Source organism: Rhamphochromis sp. 'chilingali' (genome assembly GCF_963969265.1).
Source record: "Rhamphochromis sp. 'chilingali' genome assembly, chromosome: 10".
Classification (NCBI taxonomy): Eukaryota; Metazoa; Chordata; class Actinopteri; order Cichliformes; family Cichlidae; genus Rhamphochromis; species Rhamphochromis sp. 'chilingali'.
Window position 1 is genome coordinate 24,863,509 of NC_137937.1, and position 23,969 is coordinate 24,887,477.

Sequence of the window (23,969 nt, forward strand, 5' to 3'; positions counted from 1 at the left end):
CCATCTGGTGAGGATGGCTCTCACTAACAGTTGGTGCAATCAACTACGCTCTTCTCTCTGATACCTTCATTATCCAACTACTTACAGAAGTAAATGTTACTGCTTTAAAGTGCCAATAGTGGAATAAAAGTTAACATGCTTTTTGTAATTTATTACAGAAAACCTGCTAAGAAACCACATTTAAAGAAGCTTTAAAGAACAAAGAGCACACAACTGCTTAAATACAGAGCACTACACTAGGTATGGCTGTGTGATTATTTACCTGTAATTGCCCACTGACTGCTACATGAAGATATAGGATATTTTTGAAAATTATTAGAAAATTCTCTGGATAGTTTTTCTGTGACTTGTGCCGTGGAGTCACGCAGTATGTCCAAAATGACAAGTCTCTTAAGCCCTAAACTGTCATGCGTATGTAAATGTCCATGTGCAGCCTACAGATCACAGTACTTTCTAAGTGTTGTGTCATCTGGCGGCATTGCGCTTTTGATCTGTTGCCATCAGAGAATAAATGCTGCACTGCACATTTCAAGGACAGCTTTGTACCAGGGACATCAAATTAAGATCACCCACTCACCCCACAGGGGTAAGTACATTTTGGAGGCTGGTGACTGTGGGAGCAAATAAAATTTCACTGCTCTACAGTCAGATGACTGTTTTGTATCCACTTTAAAATGCAAGGGTGCATTGTTGCTCCTACCGCTCACTGCTACGGATCAGACAGTTTGAATTTAAGGTATGCTCTTTATGCAGTTTTGTCAGGATTAGATGCTGAAATTGTGTACATTATAAAAATGCTTGATGCCACAGTTTACGTTTGTTTTACACATAATATTAGCAATAGCAACAAATACTTTGTTTAGTTTAATAGTAATATGTGCCTGTTTTTATCCTACTAGAACAAGTCTTCTTTAAACGGAGAATATAGAGAGTAAATCTAGCATATAGAGAATAAAAAGTCCTCTGTGGGATATATGAAGCTGTCTAAAGCTCCTGTCGAGCATGCACTCAGATGACATTCAAACACATTTCATGCCTGAGTGACCATAATAGTCACTTTGCCTTAAAAAGTAGCAATGGCAATCTCACTAGATTGGACATTTAACATTTACATATCACTTTCAATATGAAACAAGACTGAGCAGTGAACAACTGCATTAATGGATAAGCAAGAGCATGATTCCAACTGTACATGCGTCTGTCTGACTTTCTCAACTCACTATGAAAAATAGTGGCGTTGGAGAGGGCTCTAAATGCCAATGTACATAACAAAAATCGAACTCGCCCACTTTGTCTGCCTTTCTTTTAGTGTTTAAATATTAACACAAAGCCAACTGCTAAGTTGGGGAAAACCAGCCCAAAGAGCACTTAAAAAAAATGTTGTGGTCACAGTGATTTAACTGGAGAAATGAGTACCTGACCCCTCCTCACTGCTTTTGTTACACGGGAAAACCAAGTGTTAGATGCTTGGCTTGGGTCTGCATGGTGTCATTTTTAACATGACTTCTCTGTCGGGACTCTTCTGAAAACCTATGCCACAACCTGATGTGTACATCTCTAGAAATGCGATGCGTCGACAGAGCTGGCAAATTTTGCTCTGTTGAATATCGTCGATTCCTCCTGTGTATTTCCGGCTACTTTTTAACAACGTTTTTTGAGTGGATGGGTGAAAGAATAATAAGGAATAGTGCAGACGCTAGAACCACTCGTGTGGGTAAGTCAGCCGTTAGTGAAAGTGTATCTTTTGAAATGCGTTGGTTATAGCAGTAAGTCACAACTTTTACTTCAAATGTCAATATTCTTGGTTTTTGGTTTATGGGCCACTTATTCAAGTGGACAAGTCAGCAACTATAGGCAACTAAAGAAATTTGCTAGCAATCAGAGCAATCACAAGAAACAAGTTGGAGATAAAATATTTTTCCCTAGCAACTGTAGGGGAGTGGGGGAGTCGCTAGTCTGTAGTACTGTGTGACTGAGGCCTAACTGCTTGCTGCACAAGTCTGTAGAAAATGTTAAAATTAATTAAATACTTAATTAAATTTTAAAATAAATAATCCAGCGTTATTACTGATTTTAATAAACTGTGAGTGAGATTACTGTCTTACAAAGAAATATAAACTTTCAGTAACATGTTACTTTGTAATTCAAATGAGATACCATGTGTTAGAACATCCTTCTCACAAATGGAAACTGTTCAATTTAATTGTCCGTTTGGCTTAAACTGTCTCTGTTGTTTTTAATGCTGTGGTCCTCTCTAGGCTTGTTTGTTAATGATGTAGAAAGATGTCTAGTCTACATACTGTTTGCAGATATGTTAAAATAGCTTGTACTGTATATTGCTATCATATGTATACAGTTTGCCCAGGGTCACACTGCATTAACATCTGTGTATATCCTATCCAATATTCCCCGTACCTCCATTACCAGCCTTGGTGTCAGCTCTGTTGCTGAACTCCTCCAAAAATAGACTTCTCCTGCATTGCACCAACGTTGTGTCACAGTTGCAGCCAAAGCATTCGGCTGGCTCCCCCTGCATTGTCTGTGCCTTAATCACAGCACTGGATGAACCCAGTGTCTGGGTGTGATTAGTAGTTCCTCTGAGGGATTATATGACCCAATGATGACCTCCTCTGATATGCTAATTACTGTAGGCTCAGGGGAAAATTCAGGTGGCTGTTACTTAGATACCATTCAGCCTAGTCTGTTTATTATCAGCAGCAGCAAAAAATTGTCTTAGAAAGTATGACTGTTTTGTCCAGTCATTTTTCGCACGCGAAAGCTTTTAATGTGACACCAAAGCCTACTGGAATTTGTGCACCTGTTCGTTTCATTTATCTACCACATTAAAATGCACATTTCATTTCTCATAAGATGAGATTTTTATTTTCAAAGTATTTTTAACTGCTTTCCACTCAGAAGACAGGCATTTGAAAAAGATTTTGATAGACATATGATATCTTTTATGAACTGTCTGATACACTGTGGACTAAGACTGCTTTAATCCACACTCTGTTTGCTTTCACTTGGCTCAAACATGTGATTGTCAGTATGCCACTGGAGGGTAGAGTGATAGTTTTATGATTTATACATCATATCCAAGACAAAGAAGCATTTGTGTTCTCTAGCAGCATAATCTGCCCCTGATATTGTACCATGTGGCTGCCGGCTGTAGCTGAAATACGATTTTGAAAGAAACAGATAAGGTAGTAAACAGTGACAGGACTGCAGCCATACAGAACTCATCTGCATGAGGCTCCAAAGCCTCTTTGCTTTCATATAAGTTTATCAAAAAGAAACAAATTCAAATCAGATAAACAGTTTCTCTGATCTGTACTTTTATCTCTGTGATGCTGTACTTAACCTTGTTAGCTAGGTTATCTGTGCACTAAGCTAGCATATCACACATATAATAAAATAGCTAGCTTACTGTTACCATCTTGGTTTATCTTGTTGGCTTCTTATGAGCACAAAAGCCATTGCACAACTAAAACTGATGATGGCTTTTGAAAATATTTGTTCAAAACCAAAAACACTGAAAATTTGCTCCAACTGTACCATGAGAAAATTTCACTCAAAACTATAAATGTCAACTTTATGGTGGGACTAGAAGAAATGACAGAATCACCACATTCACTGAGATCCACACTAAAATGCGTCATCTGGGAACCACTGACGTGGTGGCCACCAATTCCAGACTCATGGCTAAAAACAGTCAGGGAGAAAAGAAAGACGAGAATAAGGAAGAATATACCCCTTCAAGCCAATGAGCTACACCAGAAAATTCCTTGAAAGACGAAATGGTACGTATGGCTTAAACATGGGAATGACTATACTGAAGGAAATTTGTGTAATGGAAATTAGTTGCAAGGCATCTCCCTCTCATGTGTTCTCTGACTGTCCTAAATTCCATTAAAGGGCATGAATTATGAAGAAAGAGCAGCATGTAGGAAAGAGCACTGTGGGGGACTTGTGTGACATTAAACTGTTAAAGTAATTACACGTTAGGAGGAGGCTTGCAGGCTGTAAAATTATCTTACTCTGAAAATGGCTGTCTGTGACATTCTGTCTGCAAACTGAAGAGGAAACCACTGAACTCTGTTCACACAGAAGAGCACACGCCCTTCCAAATACTTGTATAACGGGCTCACAAGTTTAGATACACAGCAATAAATGTTAAGCAAAGGGCCAGAGCTAATATAAAAGGTAAAAATCTAAGAACTAATAATAATAAAAAAATTCTAGACAATTCTAGGCATAACCTGCTGGTTCACAATAATCATAAACCTCTGAAGTATCATATTAAAGGCATCATTATACAGACAGATACATTTTAAAATGTGCAGCAAAACCACGAGGTTGCCTCATCAAGTATACAGTTAAAAAAAGGTGTTAAATAGAAAATAAAGTGTGTGATACAAATGTGTTGCATATTTATTCATTGAGTCACTCAAAAATCAGTATGCTATTTATTAGATTTACAGAATACTATATGTGGCAAACAACAGTGTATATGCTAGTAGCCAGACATATTATTTTTTTAAAACTTGCACAGTAATAAACACTGTATCTGTCTTGATTTATAGCACTGTGTAGAAGTCTTGAGTTACCGCTTTTTATTTATACCTTGTAGGAAAATGGTAAATAGATGCAGTGCTTTACCAATTAGCTGCGGTAATGTCTTAAAGACATAAATAGCTGGATGACCTCTGATGTTCTGCTTTTAAATTCAGATAAAACTGAGGTTATTGTACTCGGCCCTAAAAATTTTAGAAATATGGTATCTAACCAGATTCTTACTCTGGATGGCATTACCTTGGCCTCCAGTAACACTATGAGGAATCTTGGAGTTATCTTGGAGTTTTTGACCAGGATGTCCTTAAATGGACATATTACACAAATATGTAAGACTGCTTTCTTCCATTTGCGCAATATCTCTAAAATTAGAAACATCCTGGCACAGAGTGATGCTGAAAACTAGTTCATTCATTTATTATTTCTTGGCTGGACTACTGTAATTCATTATTATCAGGATGTCCTAAAGACTCCCTGAAAAGCCTTCAGTTAATCCTAAAATACTGCAGCAAGAGTACTGACAGGGACTAGAAAGAGAGAGCATATTTCTCCTGTATTGGCTTCTCTTCATTGGCTCTCTGTTAAATCCAGAATCAAATTTAAAATCCTTCTCATCACATACCAGATCTTGAATACTCAGGCCCCATCTTATCTTGATGACCTTATAGTACCATATCACCACATTAGAGCACTTTGATCTCAGACTGCAGGCCTACTTGTTGTTCCTGGAGTATTTAAAAGTAGAATGGGAGGCAGAGCCTTCAGCTTTCAGGCCCCTCTTGTGTGAAACCAGCTCCCAGTTTGGATTTGGGAGACATCCTCTCTACTTTTAAGATTAGGCTTAAAACTTTCCATATGATAAAACATATAGTTAGGGCTGGACCAGGTGACCCTGAATCCTCCCTTAGTTACACTGCAATAGGTGTAGGCTGCTGGGTAATTCCCATGATGCATTGAGTAATTTTTCTTCAGTCACCTTTTCCACTCACTATAGACCTCTCTGCATTTAATCATTAGTTATTATTAATCTCTGCCTTTCTTTCACAGCATGTCTTCCTTCTCTCACCCCAACCGGCAGATGGACGCCCCTACCTGAGCCTAGTTCTGTTGGTCGGTTTCTTCCTGTTAAACCTAAGCGTCTACCTTACAATATAAAGCGCCCTGAGGCAACTTTTGCTGTGATTTGGCGCTGTATTAAAAAAACTGAATTGAAAAGTTTATTAATGCAGTGGTTTATAAATCTGCAAACAATAATGGAAATACAGTGGATAAGGCAATTCTTCAAAAAAGTCTTAAGAAATAGTTCTCAAGGCTTCTTAAAGGACATTCAAAGATTTTCTTTGGATATTGGCTGCCTTTTCTTCCATTTTCTGTCATGATATCCCACACTGCTTGAATATTGTTGAGGTCTGGGCTCTAGGGAAGCTGACAATGCACTGTTAGTGTCTACTGTGTGTTGCTCTATTCAGGTATGCTTTTACTGTATTGGCAGTGTGTTTGGGATCACTGTCATGCTGAAAAATGAAGATGCTGCCAATCAGATGTTTTCCAGATGATACTGCATAGAGAATCATTATCTGATCTTTCTGCGTTCATAATTTCATAAATTTTAATCAAGAGTTCCCACAGCACTCCTTGAAATGTAGCTCCAAATCTTGACAGAGCCTCCGCCATTTTTTTATAGATGGCTGTAGACCATGATTGATCATGATTCAAACCAAAAATTTCAAATTTGTATTATTGAATCTATGAGACCATTTGCCACTGATTTTCAGTCCAATTATCATATAATTACCTCAGCATTTTCTCCCTGTTTTCCTTTCATAGGACTGTTTTCTTGACCCTTCAGCTGAGACCCTTTTTGATAAGGCTTCAGTGAAGGGTAGATGGATCCAGGTGCATCTCCCAGGTCCTATGTTAGGTCTTTGCTGGATTTTCTTTTCCCCTGCTCCTTAAGAACATAACTTTACTGTTCATCTGCCGTAGATAGTTTTTTAGGCCACATCTTCTTGTGTCCTCCACTTGTCCTGTTTCTTTAAATCCTTCAAGGACACACTGCACAGCACACGTTTTTGGCAAGTAGCTGGGATTCTTATTGGTGCAACAATGCTAATTTTGCATTTTTTACAGATTCAATTAAAAGAAAAGGGAAAAACAATATGTCTTTTTGTGACAGGTGTGTCCAAAGACACCCTGTAAAACTGGTTCTTTGGTAAGTTGTCTGTCATGTGCAGACAACATTGGTTTATCCCTTGGATTAGGTCCCTTTTTAATGCTGGAATGATTCATAGGTCAGTGTTAAGTGGTTCAAAAAAGAAAAAAAAAACAAGGACTATTCTGAAAATGAGCCACTGTCCAAAGAGAATCTCTGAAAGACTTTCAGAAACCCTGGAGAACTATTACTCAATACCACTTACAAAAAAAAGTCTTGAAGCAAAATATAGAGAAATGAGACGTTTGCACGGTACTGTAGTTCCTGTTAAAATGAGTCATTGTTGTGTGACTGGATAGGAAAAATGATTTCCATTATCCTGAATAAGGTTGTGACAACAATGCTGTAACCATACTGATATTCCATTTTGGAATTTTGACCACTATATAGTCATTATTAGTGGAATACAGTGACTTTATTTCCTAGTCTTTGCACAGTATATTGACAATATTCAGATAAATAAAATCTTTCTTTCACAACAATAATAAATGTAATAAAATGACCTCTATTACCCTCTGAAATATCACATAAAGCATAGACTCCAAAACAATAAGTCCCATTATGGTTGCATTAACTTTTTTTTTCTGTAATCAGTATCATAGTACACATTCATCATTGCTTCTTGACTAAATCTGACAGGAAAAGCTGAGGAGCAGACAGCAATGGCCATGCCACCCCTGTCTTCTCTCTAATATGACATTTAAAAGTCAAACTATCACCTTCCTTTCTACCACACCTCAACATCACCACATGAAATCTGCCAGCATACTAGGAAATGCTCCGCAGGTGGGTTCAAGTTGGAAATGGCTGGTGAGAGAATACTGTCACTAATAACGGCAGAACAACATTTAATGTAAAATAGATCCTATGATGAGATGAAGAGAAGAGAAGAGCATTATGTGGCGAGAGATCCACTAAATGTTTTATAAGATGCAGTGTTGCAATTGGGGATGGGATGGGAGGGTAAATGGAGTTTTAAGATGTGTAAAGATTCTGTAAAAGTCAGCGTGTGGGTGAGAGGAGATCTGTGTAAGGCTTGTTACATTTTTGTGAAATCTACGCGAGGCTGGTGGGGTGTGGTGAACTTTTCACATCATCTGGAAGTAGCTCACTTTATTCAAGAAATAAAGAGTGAGAGTTACTTGGAGTGTGGTGGAATAAAGTAAAGTAAAGTAAACTGAACTCATTGTTAAGTTCAAGATATCAATTTGAGATGATGATATGGTGTTTTATCCTGCTGGAAGCAGCCATCAAAAGATGGGTAACATCTTGATGGCTGAGCAACAATATTCAGGGGTCATGGTGGCCTGTGGTGCTTTATGGTGTGGTCCTGGCACCTTGGAATACAGAGTGACTTCACTCCCTAAAAGCAAGGAAAACCTGGATTTGTTCTGGTTCTTCAGCATGGTAGAGCCTTTCAGGTATCACCAACAATACAGCAAAATACTTGTATGTTTGCGCTTAAAAAAACGCTGCACAATACACAACAGTGGCAGAAGAGATTAGTATTTTTTAATTCAATTCAATTTTATTTATATAGCACCAAATCACAAGAGTTGCCTTAAGGCGCCGTTTTACTATTTAGGTTCACTGTCGACATCTTGGACCGTTTACTTGGTTGGGTTGCTCCAACTTTTCAAGTAGGAAATTTCTAGTTGCCATCTGGCACCAACAACCATGACAGATTCTAATTCCAACAGGGAACTTGGAAATTAAGACTTTGGATTTAATCAGGGATGCATCAAAAATGATGGTCAGGGGGTAGCAGCCCACAAAATCCCAAGAAAACATCCCCCACACAATTACACCACCACCAGCAGCCTGATACAGACTAGGATGGATCCATGCTTACATGTTTTTTATTACACAAAATTCTAGCCTTATATTTTGCCTAAATGTTGCAGCAGAGCAAACAATGTTTTTCATATCTTATTGTGTACTATTTAAGTGAGTACATGTAAACTGAAGGCTCGGTTTCCTGTTCTTAGCTCTTTGGAGTGGCAAAGAGCTGGTGGTTTTCTGCTGCTGTAGTCTAAGGAGCTTGGAAAGAAAAGCGTCTGGACTTCTTTAAGTTGCTTGAAGACGTTTCACCTCTCATCTGAGAAGCTTCTTCAGTTCTAGGGTCAAATGGTGGAGAGTCCCAGATTGAAACCACGTGGGAGTATCCCCCCAAAGGTGGACAAAAAGGACCCCCTGATGATCCTCTACCTAATCACACAAGCCAAGGTGTGAAAACAGGTGTAGGTCACAATCAGCCAGGGTTTCGGGTGAGCTCATTGTGAAACCTGGCCAGACACTATCATGTGATTTCCTGAGGTCAGATGGCCCAGGATGTGAGTGGGCGTTAAGGCGTCTGGGAAGGGATCTCAAAACTGGATTATAGATGGCAGACAGTTGGTGTCGTAAGCCACCGCCTCTGTTCAAAGATAGTCGCTCACAGTGGACATAAATGGCTTCTTTCACTCCTCTTTCAAACCATCTGTCTTCTCTGTCCAAAGTGAACATTGGCATCCTCAAAAGAGTGACCTTTGTCCTTTAGATGCAGATCGACTGCTGAGTCTTGTCCCCTGGAGGTGGCTCTTCTCTCTTCTAAATCTGGGACTCTCCACCATTTGACCCTAGAACTGAAGAAGCTTCTCGGATGAGAGGTGTAATGTCTTCAAGCAACTTAAAGAAGTCCAGACGTTTTTCTTTCCAAGCTCCTTAGACTACGATGACCTGGATGACTGAGAACCTTCACAGACATTCTGCTGCTGTAGTCCAACTGCTTCACGGTTTGAGATGCTCTTCTGAGCACCTTGGTTGTATCGAGTTATTTGAGTCACTGTTGCCTTCCAATCAGCTGGAAGCGTTCTGGCCATTCTTCTCTGACCTCTGACATCCACAAGCGATTTCGGTCCAGGAAATTGCTCCTCACTGGATATTTTCTCTCTTTCCTGAGATGGCTGTGTGGGAAAATCTGAGCAGCTCAGGAGTTTCTGATACTTAGACCAGCCCATCTGGCACCAACAACCATGACATGTTCAAAGTTACTGAAGTCACCTTTCTTCCCCATTCAGATACTCAGTTTAAGCTTTAGCAGGTCATCTCGACCATATCTACATTCCTGAGTTGTTGCTATGTGACTGACTGACTAGATATTTGTGTTAGGGATATACCTTTTGGCACACAGGCCTGCACTTGATATAGCTGTGGGCTTCAAAATTGTAACCGGAGAAGAAATCACAACTCTGAACAGTTTTAACATGAGATCAAAGGAAGAGCCTACTGCTTTACTGGGAGCCATAAAACATCTTGTTTCAAAAATTTAACTTACGTGTAGACTGACACAGAAGGGTGTATCATTCCAATAAGTATATGTCATCCAACAAGGTGACTCTGCTCACTGACAAATATTCACTCCAGTTCAAGTAAAATTCCTCCCTCGGATATGTTATATAAAGCTCCCTGATGCTCGCTGCATTCTAGGAATTATTTTGTAATCAAGTGTTATATCCGCTCTCTCCTAACCTGCATCATCCACTTGGTTTTCTACAGTTCCAGGATGAATTTTCAACAGGCTCCAGGGAACATTTCTGAACACTCTGTATTGCAGTTGTGCTGTACATGTGGGTGGAGGAATCAATGTGAAAATGACAGCCTAATGAGTTTTCCCAGTCAATAAAAGTGTGAAGTCATTCCACTTAGTCAAAGTGCATCTTCAAGCATGACAACTGAGGCTTATGTAGAAAAAAGAATGCAGATGCTTTCTCTGTATTGGATTTTAATTTCTCTAAGACTGTTAAATCTTAGAGGAAAATGCGAGTAGTGGACACTAAAATTGATCACACTTTTGATGCCTCAAAGACATGCAATTAATAAATCTGATTATAGACGAACAGAAAATATCTCCTGTATTATAAGAGCTTAAGTCACAGCTCTGACACAGAGAGAAACTTTAGCTTTCTAATGATTTGCTTGATTAAAAGGAACAAAAGGAGGGAAAAAAACAGTGATAAAGTGACAAAAACGTAATTTTGTTTTGAAAATAAATAAAGTCTTGGTAGTGGCGCTTCGCAGTTAAATGAAAACATTTCTAGCTGCTGTGTTAATACCACCTGTAGACATTGCCAGTACTTTTAAAAATGCAGATGCAATATGCAGCATCGACCATGTGTTCGAGGGTACTTGTGTGTGTGAATGAGACAAATGAAACAGGCTGTATTTCATAATGCTACTGGAGGTCAACAGGGTACCTTTTAATTGAAACACCGGTTCTCTTACCAGGCCACTGAAAATCTGATCCCACCAACACAGTCCTGTGGAAGCAGATGTAAATGCCATCCTCTTAAATAACTACAGATGTTTTCTTTCAAATTCTGTGGACTGGCTGGCTGAATTGAAAAGGAAAGAAACATGTTTCTAGATACCCTCAGGAGAAAGCCCATTTGCCTAATGTTAACATTTACACAGAGGAGTAAATGGGCATATCCAAAAGCTAAAGGTAGGATGTTTTTTCTTTACAGGTGAGGCAACCATAGACTATATATAGAAGAAGGATAAAGCCTCCAAGGTGTACAAAAATGAAGCTAACGCAGAAGTGCCTTAAACCTGCATTAAGACCCACATTAGAGGGAAAGCAAAGCTGTTGATATACCAGTTGCTTTATGTTCCTACCCTGACATAAGGCCCTGAGCTCTGGGCAGTGACCAAAAGAATGATGTCATGGGCTCAAATGAAATGTAGTTCCTCATAATGGTGGAATCTCCCTTTGAAGAGGGAGGGCCTGAGGGGAGAGACAATACTCTTCCACATCGGAAGGAGCCAGTTGAGGTGATTCAGGCAACTAACTAGTATGCCTCCTCTGTGAGGTGTTTCAGGCATGCACTGGGGTAGAACCAGGACATACTGGCTTGAGAACACTGTGTAGAGGGAAGTCTGGACCTGAACAACCATGGATGGATGGCCCTCGTGTTTACTTGATCATATTACTTTGCTGTTGTAGTCTCAATCATCAGTTTCATGTCTTAATGAATACAACATGATGTTCAATTATGGTTTAATTTAGATGAAAAGAGATTGCAAAGTACGAATTATTGTGTGGCTACCTTGTGATTGACAAGTCACAACCGTGTAAGCACGAAGTGTGCCTCGGTTCCTCAGCTACATTTACCACTTGCTTGTCAAGCCCAGGCCAGCAGAGTGGTGCGGTGGTTTAAAATGTCACTTAACGAGATTGTCCTGGATTCTAACACACCACTGAGCTGGTTGTATCATATGTCCCCCTGCGTTTCCATGGGTTCTTTTAAGGTACTCTAGCATCCTTGCATAGTACAAAGATATGCATATGTACATGTCCATAGGTTGGACTGTGAGTGTGAATGGCTGTCTGGGGTGCACCCTGCTCTTTGCTCCGTGGCAGCTGGAATAGACTCCAGTCCATCCATGACCCTGAACTGGGCAAGCAGTTAAGAAACTCGATGGATGATTGTCAAGTTGAGTTTGAGAAAAAAGACGGCAATGGTGAAAATGCTCAAATAGCATGAAAATCGCTTCACAAATGAATGAATCTCATTACGGCAGCTATCTTTAATATATAGTCTATGCACCTGACACAGTGTCAGCCACAGACAATAACAAAGCATTATGTTACTGCTATTAAGTGCTACTGACTGAGTAGCGGCTAATTCCCACAGCTGAGTTATGGACAGTGAAACATCTACTTAGCAAGCCTGGCATGCCATCAGTCAGTCAGCTGTTGCTGCAAGGAGTGTTTCAGATTTAGTAGATGTTAAGTATAAAGAAAAAAACATGCTTTAAAAACAAATAATTACCTGGATTATATTATGCAACTGAACGGTTCAATAGTCAAGATATAAATGTATTTATCATACGTTCTTCTCATCTCCTAAAACCAAGAAGAAAACAAAAAAGAATCTCTGCATTTTTTCTTTATGAGGAATATAATAGGTCCCTAAGAGCAGAAATGAATTCTCTTCAAAGTGACTGGTATAAAGGGAGTACTCATAAAAATTCTTGCTTTCTCTGACCGTGACTGCAGTTGTATCACAGGAAGTATGCTGCAGAGTGGGTGGGGATGGATGCATGAATACACCAACAAAGAGAATACAGTTATATTACAAGGAAGGCACAAGCAGAACGAGGCACAGAACAAAGCAAAGACAGAAAAACAACGAGAGAACAAACAGAATGCTGATTTGAATGCCTCTACAAGTTGTTGTCTACAAGCTCCGTATCAGCACAAAAGATCCCTTAAATCCCAACCAAACTCCACATCTCCAAAAATTGCTATACTCCACACAAGCAGTACATGTACAAATGCAAAAAAAAAAAAAACCCCAAACAAACAAAAAAAGTAGAAAGGGATTGAGGAGAAAAAGAGAAGAGAGAGTGAGAGAAAGGCCAATAGTATGAGAACATGACAACAACATAGTTACATAAGAGATAGAAGCAGCATGGGAGCTACCATAGGGTAGCTCCTGGGCTTCTGCGAGTTGCAGAATGACGCATTGCCCTCACATACACACACACACACGCACACACACACTCACAAACCCCTCTCAGTGCAGTAAATGGCACATATTCACACCGATGTGCTCTATGCAAGAGAAGCCACACCCACACATTTATCACAATCTAGCTCACGACAGCAGGAGTGACAATACACTTACTATAACACTGCCTAGCAGCAGAGGAGCAGAAATACAATATTTACAATCAGTTCAATCCATGTACTATTAAGAGACCACAGGGTACAGCAGCCATGAGCCAATAAAATAATAAGTAGCCTTATATCCACCCACTCTTCTTGTATGGGGTCCCTAACTGATATTTTGGCTTTTCCCAGCCATTACAGCTGCTTCATACCTCTGCATGCAGTCTGACTGATAATAAATGGTGAGATTTATCAAGTGCAGCTCAGCTGCTAAATGTCAGATTTTGAGCCTAGGCAGGAATAGATGACTGATGGGGCTAACCTTTTTTTTCTAAGATCTATAAAGCAGGAAATTTTGCAATCAGCAAACCTACTATCTACTTAATTTATTCTTTCAATGCAATTTATTTATATAGCACAAAATCACTACTGTAGTCATCTCAAGTCACTTTCTGTTGTAAGGTAAATAGGGCTTTCTTATCCCAATAACGATATATATTGCAAAATAGTACATTTTCTGTAAATTCTGTGAATCTCGGGCAACTCGACTTGTGTGAAATGTTTTCAGCTGAGCATCGTGTACCTGGAGTCGAGTGTTTTGACCGATGCATGAAGCTACACCTTTTTAGACACAAGTAGTAATGGCCGCCGTTTTCTCTGTGAGTATTTATTACACAGCGTGCTGCGGGAAAAGCCTGTTCTAACGTTTGAGTCTAAGGTTTATTTTCAGCCCTTATGTATAAGTAAGCGTATAATATGAAACGATAGATGTTTTCATATCGTCATACATCGTCGTATCGAACAGCCCTAAAGGTAAAGACCCTACAAAAACACAGAGAAAACACCAACAATCACATGACCCTCTTTGGGGGCTCAAACGCTTGGTGACAGTGGAAAGGAAAAACTCACTTTTAACAGGAAGAAATCTCTGCAGAACCAGGCTCAGGGAGGCAGTTTCAAGCGTTGATACATTTCAAAATAGATGAATATTTTGACGCGCTTTCTTACTGATGTTTATGAAACAGTGTTCATTTTCAAGCCCATCTTTGTGTTAGATCTTTTTCACATTGTCTTTAAAAATACAATTTGCTTTTGTAGCAATCACGCTGCTTTGGTAGCTATTTTTAAATGCGGGCACACACACACACACGCATAGGTGAGATCAACTGATGAGCTTGAGGAACCTGCATTCCTCCCATCTGGGAATGTAGAAGCAGGCTGCTGTAGAGCGCTTTGCCCTAAACGCAGGAAATCAATATCCTGCAAGTTAATGAGATAGACCCCCTAACCTCAGCATCTGATTAGATAAACAGATTAGCAGCAAAACACACCACCGCCATTAGGTGAAGGGAGTGCAGATGCACACTGCTCATGATAGGCCCATTACACACACTGGCAAACTAACAATTAGTAATGAACATAAAAACAGAATGAAGCTGCTGATGTTCCTCCCAGAAAGATTCCCTTTGCGTTATTATCATCGTGTTAGGGATTAGTGCTTAATGCACTAGAAGTAGCAGTAATTTGATGGTGAAGGTGTTTTAATTGGGTTGTTTTTCAGTTTTTAACTATAATAAAAAATGTATTCACATCACAAAACAGAAAAAAAAAACAGCTACATTACCTTTTGAGGCATCTTATGTTCACATATAATCCATGCTGTTTTGTCACTTACCTAAAAAAGAGAACCGAAACAGAAGGGAGACAGAAGGGGAGAGAGAAGGTGGGGAAACAAAAGAATAATAGTTATCAGGATAATCTGTTGACTGCCCTGAGTTGTAATTTGTGCTTAAACAGGTAGCAGGGTATATTGTATGTTACTCCACCTGCTTCTTTTCACTCACATACACACAAGCTGGAGAAATGAGAAAGGCTGGGATTGTATATCAATACACTGCAGTGATGAAAAAGCTGCTTTCTCCTTATCTTTCTCCATCCCAATGCAAGAAACTGATCTGTGTCGAGCCTCCCATATTCAGCTTCCCATACCTGCCCCCCTTTGTTATCTGTGTCCAGAACTGATTAAAATGCCTGTATAATTATAGCGATGTCATAGATGCTGAGAAAAAGAAGGCCACTGCAAGAACCACATATCACTAGTAAACTAATGTAGTTTAGGAAACTGGGGGAGAGCAGCCTGCCCTTTGGATAACAGAGATGAAAGAATACTTAAACAAAATAAAAATTTGAGAAAATGAAAATTTTAACTAATAAATTATACTAGTACTATACCATTAAAATGGTGGTTAAAACACACAGACACACTCACATACACACACACACACAATCATACACTTGTGCCTTCCACCTGGCTGCGTCAGCAACAGCACAACACAAAAGGTTATAAAAAGTCAAGAGGTGCAAGACTGACTGAATGCCATTTGTGTGAGGTCACTTTTGTCAGGCGACACTATTCGCCAGGGTGAATATAACGAGCATAATAGTACATTTTTAGACACACCAGTTTTTATGATTAATTTCAAAAGGTCAGTCAAGCTCTTGTTCCAACAACAGGAGCAGTTAACATAAACAGTTAATATAAACCTTGGCTCATGTGTGGATTAATGTTAGCCATTTAACTATTAGCAACTCCACATTTTGACATCTCTGGTTGGTTTTGTTCTTACACTATCATAGTAACCTGGTTAGATTAGCATTACAACGGATCTATGACATAGTCAGAGTCTTCAGTTAGCATTAGCCAAGATGTTAGCTAATGCTAAAAAGTATCACTAGCAAACCAACAACAGTAACCTAAATTTGGCTAATATCAAACCTAACTTGATAATATATTTATTATATTGGCATTTTTTGAACCCACATTTCAAAGCTATGACATCCCAACAACATGATTGTTCAGTTGTAAAGTTGAATTTTAAAAGGTCAGTAAAACTTCAGTGTTTCAACCACACTTAAGTATTTCAACCACACAGTTGGCATAAACATTAACCTGGTTCATGTGCACATTGACGTTAGCCGTTTAACTAGCAGCCGCACGATCTGATATCCTTGTGTTGGCGTTGTTTCTACGTCATCATAATCACATTGGTCCAGGATCAACATTGCAACTGTCCAGGGACATTGGCTAAGCATTCAGTTAGCATTAGCCAAGACATTAACTTCTAATTAGCAAGCTAATGTTATTAAAAACTATCACTAGCAAACCAACATGAGTAGCCTAAATTTGGCCAGTCACATAGTTTATCCTGGACTAACATTATTATGGCAAAGGATGCAGAAACAACACCCGCACCTGGATATCAGACACACCATTTACTCATATTAGCTGTCTATTAAGTTATCAGCAAGGTAGCAGCTAATAATGTGGTCGCTAGAAAGCAAATGTTATCAATCTATTTTGTCTCTTTGAAATTCTAGTATCATGACAATAATCATCACTACATTTTTCTTTTATTAGATACCTGGAGCAAAACTTGGATCAGTTTTAAAAACTGTGACACAAGAGAAACACTAAACTGAAACAATGAGCAAGCAGCATCCACATAAAGGATGACTTTTTAGTATAGGTAAAGTCACTACTGCTGCACTGCAGTACTGCAGAGCAATATTAAAATATATGTTATAGAATCATATAAATGTGTTTATGTCCTGCAGCTGTCAGACTGCATTTATACTGTTTATACTGTAAAAGCTATCACATTAATATCGGAAGGGGCACTATCTTTAAAAATTTGAGGTTTTAAAGCTTTTTTTTATTTTTTTATTACTACCTCAGTGCTTAATTAACAATAAAACACAGTATTACTATCAAAGTCAATATTCGTTCATACTGACAAGACTACAACCCACCAGTGGGCCTTTTGATTTCCATCCATCAACTCCCATCCCCCACACGTCTTCTTTCCCTGCATTTTTCTGTCTATCTTCCCTCTTGGCCAAAAAGATTTGTAGCACGTTTAAATTGAAATGTCAAACATCTAGAAGAGGCACACCAACCAAAGTGAATGGCTGGTGTAACAATCAAAAAGGCAGACTCAAAGGAAATGAAACTAAAATGTTTCTTGCAGAGTTATGCTCAGAAGAAATGAGGCAAACTGCAACACAGAACGAAATCTAGATCCACAGATATGACAGTAAGCAGCGTCTTAAATGAAAAGGCCAGACACACAGGCAGGATGGCAAATGAAAACCGGCTTTCTTCTTCCAGCCATTGAAATCAAATTTATATCCCAAACTACTGATAAACACTTAAAATGTCACTATGCATCATTCAAGACAGTGAGAAAGAGCCTCAAGGAAAATTTTAAATCCTTATTTACTGAATAATTCAAGAACATTAGAAATATTCTTACTGTTGATAAAATGAAAACTTGCTTTCCTTTCAGAAAGGAACCACCTACCACCTAGACATTTTTTTTTGTCCTTAAAGCATGCGTGATTTATTCCACCGACAATTTGAGAAAGACATAAACGTAACATTGACGGCTCTTGCATAACCATCTCAGTCTACTCTGTCAGTCATTATTCAGGAACATCTTTGAAATGTCTTGCTCAAGGGACAAAGAAGAGCCTTTTAAAGGGAGAACCTGCTGGAGATATAACACTATCCATTCGCAAATTGTCATTGGTGACATTTATGGAGAGGCAGAAGGTTTGCAGGCAGCAAAGACACCAGGCTTTAAAGAATACACATACTTTCAGACTCATTTCTTAGTATGGCAGCCCAGACCTGACTGCACATTACTTGAACTTGGAAATATGTAGAATCATCAGTTCAAAGCCCTTTATTTTCTACAAATGGATGTGCACACTTGACTGCACTGGGAGAAAAGGGAGGATATGATGTATTTCATATCAGCTATCCTTCAGCCCGTATGTAACCTCAGCAAAAGCCCCATGACTCATGAAACCAGGCATCACCAGTGCCTTTGACTGCACACACCGTGAGCTCATGCTATACATGTCCTGAATGGAGCCAGTGCCAAAGGGTAGGCTGAAAGCTACAGTGACTAAAGCCCATTCTGCTCCAGGACTGTGAGTGAAGGGGTAAAGGACAACTCTCTTCAGTTAGCAGATTCTAATGAGGCATGTTTCCGTGGTGACTGGATTCTCAGCAGGTGATTTATGACATTGCGTAGTCATCACCTCCAGAGCTTCTGGTCCTAGAGTGAAGGGCGACAGCTTGTGATTGGGAACAGCTGTGGAAAACAGGTGTGTGCTTCTCATTACGGCCATAGCGAGATAATGATGCTTTTTAATCACTAGCCCAAGATACGAGACTGCGTGCGTGTGTGCATGTAGGACAGCGTGAAGATTCTTAGCTTTGTATGTGCCTAGTTGCATTGGAAGTGCATGTTTGCACCTTTCATGAAGGATTTGTAGAGAGATTTGCATGTCTTTTCAAGTGTAATTCTGTACATGTGTATCTGTGTTCTGTGAGCACTTGTGTGAGAGTGGATGGATAATGAAAGAGAAAAATCAACCGGTAATAGGATACGAGCACAAGCATCCTCTCCCCAGAAAATACTTGCTTTTTTATGGGCAATTCCAAAATGAAAGCACCAAGCAAGAAAGCAGTGACGCAAATAGTACGAGGGCCACATGCCGCTTTTCCACAAACTGCAAAGCATTGTCTCCATGTTGTAGTGTGGATTAAAACCCTGTTATCGTGTCTTTTCCCTCTCTTTTCTTAAGCTCAAGAGGAAGAATAATCAGGACTATAAAGGAAGGTGAGGGTGGTATAAAGGCAAAAAAGAGAGAGGAAAAAGAAGGTCTTCAATTTTGAGGCATCACCTCTGAGCAACACTTAAGAACTTAAGCTCCACAATAAACAGAAATAACAAAGCTCTAATTAATCATAGCAGCTTATTCCTCATGTCTCGGTCTAAAATTGGGAACCCACCGATAGCTGCTTTCCCACCCTGAACAAGTATTGTGGATCCCCTTATGGGGAGGCAGGCTTGTACACATGCATTACATAAAGTACACAGGCAGAGGAGAAAAAAAGCACACTTAAAAAACAAATGCATGCATTGGTTGCACATTCAGTTTATCAACAAATACTGTCTGCTCAGCCACCCACTCGCAATATATAACTGCACCGTACAAGCCCTGCATGCACTATCAGTAAATACACATTAGACTTAGTCTGAGCACTTGCTGCTAAATTTTGGAAAGAATAGAGAAAATATGTGTGATTTAGCGATCAATGTAATGGATTAGAGTTAAAGTGGAGTTCTTAGGCCTGGTCATCATAACAAATGCCTTTAGTTCAGTTCAAATCATTGATCTCGCTCTGCTGTTTTTCAAATCATCTCTCGGTGGTGAAACTGAAGCAGGAATTATGTGCATGTACGTGCACCGAATAAGAAGCAAGAATGGCCGAACAAAGGAAAAATTACCAATATCACATTTTGGAGATTTTCTCCAATGCTTTACTTGTATTGTTTCTTGTACGCTCCTAGCTGCACATAGAAAAGGTTTGCAAAGTCTATACCAAAGTTATTTTCATGTAAAAACAACACTGTTGCTGAGCTGTCAGAAATAATTAACCTGAGGAATAGCTTGGCCTTGTAGCCCACCAGTATTTTCTAGAGACACTTTTGCAAAGTCAAACTCTAAAATTCATCAGTCATAAACAAAGTCGAATGAACCCAAGAGCCTGTTTATGTACGTCCCCACAACAATTTATGGAATGGACTTCATCATATGTTATTTATAAACAGACAATAAATGCCAGTTAATACGTTACTTTATCATACTCCATGATCATCACTTCATCAGCAAAGTGGTTACTGAGTTCATAAATTAATTAAAGGGTTATTTCCCATAGACTTCTACACAAATTAGCTTCTTTTTGCAGTTTGGTGAGTCGCCCCTTGCTGGCAAACGGAAAGAATGCAGGTTTAAGGCAGTTGTGCATTGGATTTATATACTATAATTCATACTAATGTTGCACAATTAAATTAATTTTCATCTCTAAATGAGCATGACTCCATCATATTTAAATCAGCATGTGCTACATTCTGAGGCTGAGTAACACTGGGTTAAAGGCAGATATGCAGCAAAAATCATGATGCAAGAAAAACATTTTTTGCCACTAAAATCAATAAATAATTATGACAAGTAATTGTGATCTCAATGATGATCAAAACAATCATGATGATCATTTTGCCTCCCAGTCATGCAGCCCTATTATAAACCGTACGCAAAGCGAAAGCTGTTGTCTTCCCTTTCCTCTAGAAACATTCTGAAGGCAGAGATTTTGTGAATAATTTCAGGGGACAGGAACAAACAGCCAGACAGGGCAACAAATTATAGATGATAGAGAAACATTAATGACATTGCATTGCTCATCTGCGTAGCTTCTTGCCTTGTTTTCACTCCCAATACTGAGCAACGAAAATGAATTAAAGTAGGAATGCTGCCAGCATCTCTAAGCAAGGTGACGTCTACAATTTTACTTAGACTTGACTAATTAGGAAGGGATTCACGGCATGAATGACCTAGCATATATTCCAAAAGGAAAACACAAGCTGCTTTAGGCTGTACATGGAGCTGAAGCCTGATAGGAATTATGCCGAGGATACTCTGCCTGTCAGTATACATTAGGTTTCCATTATATTTATGATTTACTTGTACGGTTGGGCTACGAAGGTCTGTTCATGTGCAGTTGTATGGTTGTTTGTTTTGCAGCGTTATACGTTGAGTAACAGTCTGTCACGTGAAATGAATTCCTCCCAGCAGACAATAAAGATATCATCGTCACGATCATCAAGTTACTCTTGCATCTTGTCACGGTCTTTTCCATCTAAATGAATAATGCAGGCTTCCTCTCCTCATGTGGAATCAGCCTCCGAATGCCAAGATTCTAAATAAGGTTGTACAAAATGAAAATTTAAGCCCTCTATGATAATATTCAAACATTAAATCTTAAACAAGCTCTGCATCACTTTCAAATTTCATACATTTTTTTTTAGATTTCAGTTCCAGTGCACTCATTTAGACTGTAGTGTTACGGATGTTAGAGTGTTTTTGTGATCACAAAGGTGAAGATTTTTAATACAACAGGAGGATGTGACAGCAGTTGCACGTCTTGCATCGCATTACTTGGCTCAAGATCAAATGCTAGTTGCTGAATCACACGTAAACATGTTCATCAGCAATCTAAGAAAAGGGCCTCTGGAAGTTAATGTGCTGATGCACGCTAAAAATCAACTTTGTAATATATGGTGGATCTTTCATCACTTACTTCACCATCTCTTAAAGATAAATGGATGAGGTTTTCTTATTTATGTCTCTGCTTAGGCTTGAGTACTGTAACACCTCACAGAAAGACAGCAGGGTTTTGTTTGGTTTGTTTTTTTTGCCAAGCTAAAATGGGCCTTTGGGAGCTTACTACACACATAAATCTTTATACATTTAAGACAAAGAGTCGGTGTCATCTTACCTAACAGCGGTCTATGTGTTTTCCTGTTATTTCTGGATATTTGAAGAGCAAAAGTGTTTTTTATGCGCAAGTAAATGAAACCCCACAAAACAATTTTGTCACACTAATGGCAATTTTTGTTTGAGGAAAGACCAAAATCTCTTTAGCGGGTGCCTATTTTGTTTTATATGCAGCCCTGGATAGAAACTTTAGGAGGTGCCATATCAACAGCCTGGGGCATTGTTAAAAAGAGGGCTTGCACTGGCCAGCTCAGCAACCCAAAAAAGGCCTGTGAGACCACAGAAGAAAACTAAACTGCATTCCTGGGTGAAAAAAAGCCCAACGCAGAGTAAGGAACACTTTTGACAAGGTAGGTGTGTTATTATCAGCATCTACAATCAAATACGTACCTTATGAATATCTACTGTTGAGAAGGTTTCCTTCAGTATGCAACGCACGGCTAAAATAAAGAGCTAAATTAGCTGCAATGAAACCACAATTAACTTGTACCGGAAAGTGAAGAAACAATCCATCCACCTATCCGATTCAGGGTGACGGGGGCTTAGGTACACCCTGTACATGTCAATAGTCTGTCGCAAGGCTAACACAGAGACAGACACAATTTGCACACACATTCACACCTATGGGGAATTTTAAAATCATCTAATACCACTCTCTGGATTTCTTTGATCTGTGGGGGAAAGCAAGAGTACACCAGACGAACCCACACCACACGACAAGGGGAGAAATATGGATGAATACTGCTTTAAGACATCTGGCTTCGATATATTGTGTGTCCCTCTGCATACAAGAAGAAAAAAAAAAGAAACACAGATTGCAAGTCCCTTGCTTTATGCAGCAGAAACAAGTTAGAGTCTAAACAAAGAAGCCAATGCAGAAGAAGGCCACTGATGCAAAAGACACCAATCGCACTTTCATTTTCTTCCTTCCATTCCCCCCTCCCCCCTCCCCTTCCCCTCAGACCTCCACATCCTCCTCTCTGGCATGTGAGATAAGCTTTCTGTCAAATACCAATTTTAAAAGAAGATTAAGTAGTTCTGGCTCTCAAATCAATTTTACCCCCCACTGCAACATGAAGACAGCTGCATACACATAAATGCACACCAGCACATAAGGGCCAGCACACCGAGATATCAACACACATTTCATTCCTGAGAGACGACACGGCACCGCGGCGCCTTAATCAAACCCACAACAGAAGTAATTAAGAGACGCTGTGGCATGATGGCCATTATTTCTTTAGTCAAACATCAAGGTACATTGGATTCTAAAATTAGCTCCTTATTTCCAGCTTATTCAATATGCCAGAGCACAATGAGGTTGGAGTCTAGCAGTGTTTTTTAAGTCCAGTGACAGCTCGGCGCTGTAACACACACACGATAACATTTCTATTGTGATCTAAGCCAAATAAACAACTATTTTCTCCTCCTTGACAGAGAACCTTTTCCACCTTTTATACAAAATAAATCATTTATTAGATAAAGAAGGAAAGGAAAGCAGTGGTTGAAGACTATGGCTTGAACAAAATTCTTGCAATGAATTTGGATCCTTTTTCCATTAAAATGCCCACTCGCAGTCAGCTGTCATCCTCAAAGCAGCTTTGCTGTGTCAAGCCATGGATAAAATGGCAATAAAACTGAGTCAGTCTGCTATTAGTTTGTAATTGAATGGGGCAAGTTAGCATTTTGGTCCATGCAATCTAATTGTGATAATAAAGATTAATAGTCACAAATTCACATTAAGTATTTACACTCAGATTCCAGCCACAACTTCATAGATTTTAAACAGAAATTCAGAAATTCCTCCGCAAACATTGACATAGTTACAGCAGGACAGGGATTTAACTGTTAGATGGAAATTATTTGCAAGTCTTCCTCAGTCTCTCAAATCTGTTCTGACCCCCCCCCCCCCCCCCCCCCCACCCAGGTCAAAATGATCTTGGTTCCTCCTTTGCCCAGCCTTTGCTCTACCTCTCCATCAAATCTAATCAAAATCAGTCAGGTGGTTTTTGTGTAATCCTGCTTACAAACTGACAGATGGGAAAATATGACCTCCACCAAGGTGCCACCTACTCTGCGGAGTTACAGTCCAAAAGTGAGTATAAATGAGTGCTGAAATTT

At 39.3% G+C, this 23,969-nt stretch overlaps 1 protein-coding gene across 5 annotated transcripts in view; it reads right to left on the minus strand.

The window, feature by feature from the left end:
* The window catches only part of pde4d (phosphodiesterase 4D, cAMP-specific), a 209,862-nt gene that overhangs the window by 65,529 nt on the left and 120,364 nt on the right, over positions 1-23,969 (minus strand). Inside the window, exon 1 of one of the 5 annotated variants that reach the window (XM_080893000.1) lies at positions 15,064-15,114. The exons of the other annotated variants lie outside the window; for them this stretch is intronic. The gene's annotated coding sequence lies outside the window, so the exon portion shown is untranslated. Of the gene's footprint in view, positions 1-15,063; positions 15,115-23,969 lie in introns of those variants that run through there. 5 annotated transcript variants of the gene reach the window in all.